The sequence below is a fragment of the Toxorhynchites rutilus genome, chromosome 3 (assembly GCF_029784135.1).
Source record: "Toxorhynchites rutilus septentrionalis strain SRP chromosome 3, ASM2978413v1, whole genome shotgun sequence".
NCBI lineage: Eukaryota > Metazoa > Arthropoda > Insecta > Diptera > Culicidae > Toxorhynchites > Toxorhynchites rutilus.
This window is the reverse complement of record NC_073746.1, coordinates 113,338,565-113,345,021: the sequence shown is the minus strand read 5'-3', so window position 1 is coordinate 113,345,021 and position 6,457 is coordinate 113,338,565. Positions and strand designations below refer to the sequence as shown.

The window sequence follows — 6,457 nt, the reverse complement described above, 5'->3', positions numbered from 1 at the left end:
AGCTTCTAATCTAAATCACTCTATCGAAACCGATGTCTACTTGATTCTAGCAAGAACATCCAGTTACATGACATTTGAATAAGGTCATGTGGCACTCAACCAGTATTCCTTCAGCTGTGTTTGTGTGTTCTGAAATTTGAGATCCACCTGTGTGGTGGTGATATTCTCAGGCAGCACATCACTTTCGTGCATGCCATCTCCAATAGTTTTGAGACAACTTTCAAGCCGAGTGGTTCAGGTTCCCCATCGCTGTGAAGTGCGCGACACGGAAGTGTGTATTTTATATCTGTGCCTCAAAGAAGTGAGATTATCGCAGTGTACCGCCATATAATCGTTCAGGTAGAAAATTGGAAGCATTCTGTCGTCTCCGGGTGAAAGAAAGCAGCCACCTAATTGTGCGAAGTGCGTTTTTTCGGCCGTTTGAGTTGCTAATTATTTCCTGCAAGTGTGATATTGGCGATCGAAAAGAAAGGCAGAAAAAGCAGCTGCTGAGCCCCGCAGAAAGCTCTCTTGGCCCCAATTGTTTCGTGTTGTTTTATCAGGGCAAAAGTGCAAAGTGTTTTTAGGCCAGCCGGAGTAATACACTGCCGAGCTGTCGTCCTGTGAAATCGAACAAGATTCGTACAGAAAGCATAGAAAAAAAGTGAAGTTTCTGCTGCTGGTTTCTAGTGTTCACATTTCTCTTTTTTTTTTTGAGGTGAAAGTGTTGGTGTCCAACTACTCGATCTATTGAAGTCTGAGAAAGGAAGGAAAAAAAAAGAAGTTTGGTTAGAGTCAATACTAGTGATTATCCGTGGCTCGTAGTGTTTTTTTGGTCGTGAATCAAAAATTGCAAAAATTGAGCGAAACTTAACTAAACAGCTCCAATCGACAGTCGCATTTTTGTGGTGATCTGTGGTGGAAAGCAAGTGCTCCCAATTCGATCGACACTCACGTAACACGGTCCCAACCCGTTTCCGTTTCTAATTCAATGTGTATGGCTATTGTGGTAAGTCTTCCGATGCGGGGTGAAAACAGCCCTTTGTTATTGTTCTAGGCATGGAGTAAATTGTTTCGTGTGTAGCAGAGATATGTATGAAGCTCAACTCTATTTTTGGATAATTGTCTTCTAGCTGGATATTTAAAACAAAGCAATCATTAGAACCCAATCGAAAGACATTCCATCATTATGTACAGACAGGAAAAAAATCAGTTTCACAGAGGGAATTCTTCTTTTTCTATACATATTTCACAAATAAAGGCAATCGTCTCGACTGGCGATGAGCTCACACAAGAGTGAGATATGCAACCAACACATGCAAAGTGACACGTTGGGCGCATCAGACGGTTGATTGCTGTGTGCGTGCGCGAGTGATTTGATCAGGGGTGTGCTGAGGGAGAGGCAGACCTGTCGATACACTCTGTCTGCAGTTCGATTATGGGTGGCAGTGTTGGTGAATCGGACACGATGTTTTCATAATGTTGGTTGGTTGGACTCTGAACATAGCAGCGGTGAAGGTATCCACCAAAGCGCGATATAATATTGCATCGCAATTCTTTTTTTTTTGTTTTGTTTGTTGGGCTGCGATATTGCGTCATAATGTGACGTTATTCTGATTCCAGTGATTGATGGCGCCTATTTCCCATTTACGAAGCCTATCTCTACGATTGATAAGAATGGAAACCTAAATGTAAATGAATCATTTTGTTCAATTTTATGACCATGAAGATGGTTGGAATTCTGGATATTTTTTCATTTCTTCATTTCGTGAATGAAGAAAACGTTACGACTATTGAAAGAACGATTAATCATTAGTCCTCATTTTTGTTTTCGTTCGTGTAGGAAATCAAATTTTTATTTCCGTTTTCGTTAGAACTTTTTGAAACTTTGCCTGCCAGTCGAATACTTCTCTTGACTCGCATATCTTTTCGATTGTAAAGCAAAATAATTTTTTTTTTAATATTTTAAATTTTAATTTTGTTTATATTCTAATTTCCACCATCATCCATTGTAGACGTGATACCAGAATATTCCACAAAAAATTTCACTTGGAATATATTTTCCTTCGCTCTTTAATTTTTGTTACATATTTCTTTTTTTTTCCCTTTTCATAACCGATCGTTTTATTATTATACACGTCTTAGGAGTTGGCAGTACCATCTCAGATAACAGTGAAACGTTATGGGTGTAAAGACATTGATCATTTAACTCTTTGTAGTCGCTTGTCTGCTCTCAGCCACCACAGCAAGAAATCATGTTAATCTTATACTTTATGCAACGATGTATCAGTTTACACTTTTTCTGAATAAATCTTAATGTCTAGTGAACCTGCTCATTGCATAATATGGGGCGTCTATGAAATATAGATACCCAGTATAAATAAAAGATTATTAGCGTGGAAATATCAAAGGGTAGTCACGATGCTGAGTAGCTACGATACATCGGACAAAACAACTATGCTTGAAATCTTCGAATATTTTTTTAAAAGGTTCAAAAATTTTTCCTCTATTTTTTTCAAAAATTTATAACTCAAATACTATAATATCTAAAAAAAATTCTGGTCAAAGGATACAATGTAGGAAATTGTTTGATTATTAATTTGGAAGAAAAAATTAAAAAATTAAAACATGAACTTCTGTCGAAGTCATTAACTTTCCATCTATTATAATTTCTGGAATACATGGCATTTTTGTATCGAGGCTCCTGGAAACAATGTTTTACTCATAACATTTTTGTGTGTAAATTCTCGCGTTTGAAATGTTTTTAAATAGAAAAAAGTTTGCAGAACATGTAAATCGCATTAATTTATATATAAAAACTAGCTGACCTGGAAAACGTTGTTCTACCATATAATGTATTGCTAGAGAATATTTTAGTTGGTCTCTCTCTTGAATGACGTTAACGTTCCCTGTGGAACTTTTCCGTCTCAACGCATGCATTAATTAGCGTCATTTTATTAATACTTGGTTGAGATTTCGTAATCCAAATAAACACTCCTTGAATGTATTCCGAGGGGCAAGCTCTAGTATACGAGTGACCACAGTGCAAGTCGAAGGAAATTTCTCTGACGAAAAATCCCCCGGCCAGAATGGGAATCGAACCCGAACACCCGGTATGCTAATGTGAGACGCTAACCACCCGGCCACGGGTGCACATTTTGGTTGGTAAAAATAACGAATATACTTCAAGAGAGATTGTATGTTATCGTTCAGATCTGTAAAATTGATCTTAATGATGATTATCACAGCGAAAGATACATATGCGTACCTTTTATTTTTGAATTTTCCCTTTTTATTTTAAATATCCTTCTTACGCATATAAAGATATGCATAGCCGAATTTTTCCAATCATCTGAAATATTTTCCAAAGTACTCTATCATTCTGATTTGGGTGAAGACAAACTCACAAAATATATGGACGATGAAGATCTGATCAGCCGTTCTCCCGTGATGATGAGTTATACGTACGTGGGAAAAACTCTCTTTTACAGTCAACTCTCCCTAACTCGATATCCAAAGGGACCATCGAGTTAGGGAGGTATCGAGATACAGAACATTTTTTCCTAATTTTTTTTTATGTCTCAAATTGTCATATATTAGGGTAAGTGTCCCAATTATGGTATGAATTTGAATTTTTTATTCATTCCCTTAAAGTGAAAAAACACCTTTCTCATATAAAACAAATATTTTTTCCAGAATCTTTCAGGAGGTGATAGACGGTTATATTTCACGAAAAAAATCCTTCTACGCATATGTTAGAATTTCAACGATGACAGACTTATAGAACTTTTTCTTTGTTTCGGATTCTGTTGGCTCAAACTGACTCTACATTGAAAAGTATGCTACGTAATCCGATTTTGTTGCTTTCATTTGAAAGATGAGAAAATTTAGTACAGGATATAGTAATGGAACATCTAAATTATTGGATTAAACATTTTTGAAGTGGAAAATTTAAAAGTTTTATTTTATTTGTAATTATTAATTTTATCCTAAAAATTCATACTAAACTTGATTGTTTCTATCAATTAAATTAAAGCTCTCTAACCTCTCTACAATTTGTTCTTTGAGGCCCAACTTCTATCTCTCTTAATTTCGCTGCAATATCGATATAAACAATTCCTGATGAAGATTCAATCAAAATCTTCAAAAATCGCGATTTTTAACCCACTGTACTTATAAAAGCCACTTAAATTTCACCTTAATGCTGAAAGGTTAATTTTTTTTCTTGAAATTATTCATATTTGAATTATAAAAAAAACTTTTTTTTTCAAACTGTATACAATCGAGTCCTAAATTTTACATAATCGAATCATATATAATCGAGTTTGTATATAACCGAGTCCGACTTGCATGAGGCACTAGGTTAACAAAGAAAATATTGATTAAGTATGTTACTCAAACTGAATTGTAACGATCACGCAGGAACTGTTCAATCACAAAGAAATGTTCGAATAGTTTCACAGGAACATTTTCAGTTGATTTCAATATTCCGGACATATTCTTCAGGTTTGATTAAACGTTCGAATTAACATCTCAATAGAACTACTATCTTCAGCGTTTTTCTCAGGTTTTTCAACACTTTCCAGTATATCGGTATCTGGCATCAGATCACAGCAAATCACGTTTTGGTCCTTTTTGCACTAATTATTAAAAGACATTGAGCAATCGAACGGTATTGTACCGTCGACATCAGCAAGCTCACGACGCATTAATTGTGCCAGCGGAATATTACTCCCGTCCGTCTGCTTTGAAGTTAGGAATTCCCAGTTTCTGGACAAATTCTCAAGCCATATCCCGAAGAATAGAAGAGGGGTAAATTATTCTGTCTAGCTTGACAAGACAAAAATTCATTGACCGCTCCAGCTTCTCGATTCTTACCAACCTTATATGCTTTTGGTCTAGATACAATTTTCCATTCCGATTCCATTTTTACTTTAGTTTGAGTAGTGTTGATACCGCTTTTGTGCAATACTGAAATTATTTGCAGCTTCAGACCCCTTCCGTCCATATTTTTCGACCTGCTCAATGATGCTCAAACCTTGCGCAATGGTTAGCGTTTTGATTGTTCGCTTGAAAGGTTTCTGGTGGTTTTCCATACTTGAAAAGTATACATACTTGAAAAAGTTGTTGCCTCTTTTCCAGTAAAAGAGCATGCATGTGACTTGTTGGAAATTATAAGGGCTATTCATATCTATTTTCTTCAGAATTAAAAAAAAACTTTTGGAGAAAAATGATTTATTTTTCAAAATATTTTTTTTCCTAAAATATTGTTTTAAAAAATTGTGTGATATTTTAAATGAAACATAAATTATTTCCTACATTTCATTTTCCAACCAACATTTTGTAGATTTGATTAAGTTTGAGTTAAGATTTTTCGGAAAAAAAGTGAAAAAAAATCAAAATATAAAAAAATACTCGTTTTCCTATGTGATTAGGCGAGAGCCGTCGGAATTGATTATGCGGAAACGGACTAACAATTTGAATTTCTCGATATTTTTTGTTTCGAAAGAAAACGTGCGAACTGTTTTGTGGATCAGATATGGTGTAAAAGAGGCTGCGCCTAGTTGTCTGGCTACTTTTATAGCCAAACGGATCTGCTAATCTATCCTAGCTTTCTCTCTCTTGCCCTAGTCACAGCTAGGGTTCAATTTCAGTACATTGGGTTACGCAACAGACGATGGGATTAACAATAAAAGATTTTTTGGGGGATAGGATGTTGCTGATTCGATAGATGATAGGCTGCTCCAACATAAGCCGGCCCCCGTTGAAAGGTGAATCCTTTCAACCAAATTAATCGTACATATTGATTCCAATTGCGATTTCATATAGGGTTGGGGAAAAACAAATGTCGTATTTCTGATCGAAATTAGACGCTTTATTTAACATACTTAAAATTATCCAATTTAAGTCAAATATGCGCCGTTTTGTTCGCGAACTTGTTGCCATTTAGTACGCACCTTCAACAGCCACTACACCAGAACGAAATCGATCAAACCAACGCTGTGCTGTGCGAATCGTTACAGTATCGGGTCCATAAACTACGCGATTTTTTTTCGGCCGCCTTTGTTGCAGTTTTACCTCGCAGGTATTAAAAACGTAAAATATGGCGAATTTCTTGCTTGGTGGACTCCATCTTTGACTATAACTATAACGCTATAACTTAAGACTGAAAAGGACAATCACAACACTGTCAAAACGACACTTGTAGCACAGATTGTCATCTTTAAATAGCCGTATAGTATGACCCGATGCGATAAGTACAACACAAGATATGTTTAAGTGTTGCCATATATTGACAATATACGACATTTCTCTTTCCCCAACTCAATACATATTTAGAGCCTAGTCGATGGTATCGTTATCATCAATCTAGCGCCCACTTTTAAAGCAATCGTATCGTCGTTTGGCCAGGTATTTTCACTTGAACTCTTATGCAACTTTTCAAATGTCTCTGAATGTAAAACCTTACTGAGAAGTT

General features: G+C 35.9%; 1 protein-coding gene across 3 annotated transcripts in view; it reads left to right on the top strand.

The window, feature by feature from the left end:
• The first annotated feature begins 211 nt into the window (after positions 1–211).
• The window catches only part of LOC129778886 (PRL-1 phosphatase), a 184,655-nt gene continuing 178,409 nt past the window's right edge, over positions 212–6,457 (top strand). For 2 of the 3 annotated variants that reach the window (XM_055786041.1, XM_055786037.1), the window contains exon 1: positions 218–988. The gene's annotated coding sequence lies outside the window, so the exon portion shown is untranslated. Of the gene's footprint in view, positions 989–6,457 lie in introns of all 3 variants that reach the window. The other variant, XM_055786038.1, reaches the window with a different exon arrangement.